A 1,158-nucleotide genomic window follows, 5' to 3' on the forward strand; every position below is an offset into this window, starting at 1 on the left:
CTGTTTTGTTTTTTCCCTTTATTCCTGTATCAACCAAATTTGGTAAAGCAAGTTCCTCTTAAACTTCCTTCCTTTTCAGCAAACTTTTAGGTTTTCTTCACTTATTTCTCTCCTTATGGAAATGTCATAATTGACTTGCTTAGCTCCCTAAATATAGCTGATTTTGTAGCTATTGGCACTTCTGGCACAATTATAAACTCCAAAAGTTCTGGTTGATTCTCGGGTTCTCCAAGTGGATGACCCTCTGATACTTTGTTCAAATTCTTCTACCTTGCACAGACTGTCCAAGTGTCTGGCCATTAATCACTTGCTTCCCCCTCTGTCCTCCCCTCCTCTCCTCCTCGGAGTGGTCTGGGTGATACATTAACACACAGATCAGACCTTGATGACTCCTCTGCTCAAAGCCCTCCATGGATGTCTGGATGTCTCATCTCATTCAGAATGAAAAGGAGGGCAGGAAACAATGGACCGAGAGTTAGGAGAACTGGCTCCGGAGCCAGCTTTATCCCTGTCTCTAGAAAAATAGGCAACTCTCTTCTGTTTTAAATGGAGAGATGTAGGTATTTCAAGAGGCAATGGGATTAGCCATCCTGTGGCTGTGACTGTGCAAGTTGCTCAGTCGTGTCTGACTCTTTGCAACCCCAAGGAGTATATGGTCCATGGAATTCTCCAGGCCAGAATACTGGTCTGGGTAGCCTTTCCCTCCTCCAGGGCATCTTCCCAACCCAGGGATCGAACCCAGGTCTCCCACATTGCAGGCAGATTCTTTACCAGCTGAGCCACAAGGGAAGCCCAAAGGGGACACGGTGGCTGCATGGGCCGGGAATCGAACCCAGGCCTCCCATGTGGCAGGCGAGAATTCTACCACTGAACCACCCATGCACTGGTTCAGGGGTCCCCAAACTCTCCTGAATTCCCTCCCTGACTCCCCACCTCAGCCCCACTCTTGATCCCCTCTCCTGAGGCCCTGGCCCGGGGGTCTGTTGCCGTTTACTATCATCCCTCCTCTTCCTGGCTCAGCAGGACCCATCATTCCTTGTCGACTGTTCCACTGATGTACAGATTCCCAAGAACTGTGGCCACAGTGGCATTTGAACTTTGAAAAATGAAAAGCAATTTTTTTCTTCAAAAAGGAAACAACTGTACCAAGAGAGTGGA

General features: G+C 48.2%; 1 non-coding gene across 1 annotated transcript; it reads right to left on the minus strand.

Annotated features, from left to right (window-relative positions):
• Positions 1-811: 811 nt before the first annotated feature.
• On the minus strand, positions 812-882 carry TRNAG-GCC (transfer RNA glycine (anticodon GCC)). Its single transcript has one exon. It is a non-coding gene; the product is annotated as a tRNA-Gly (tRNA).
• Between the last annotated feature and the right edge of the window lie 276 nt (positions 883-1,158).

The sequence above is a fragment of the Giraffa tippelskirchi genome, chromosome 13, assembly GCF_054371585.1.
Source record: "Giraffa tippelskirchi isolate mGirTip1 chromosome 13, T2T-mGirTip1v1.2.pri, whole genome shotgun sequence".
In the NCBI taxonomy this organism is placed as follows: Eukaryota; Metazoa; Chordata; class Mammalia; order Artiodactyla; family Giraffidae; genus Giraffa; species Giraffa tippelskirchi.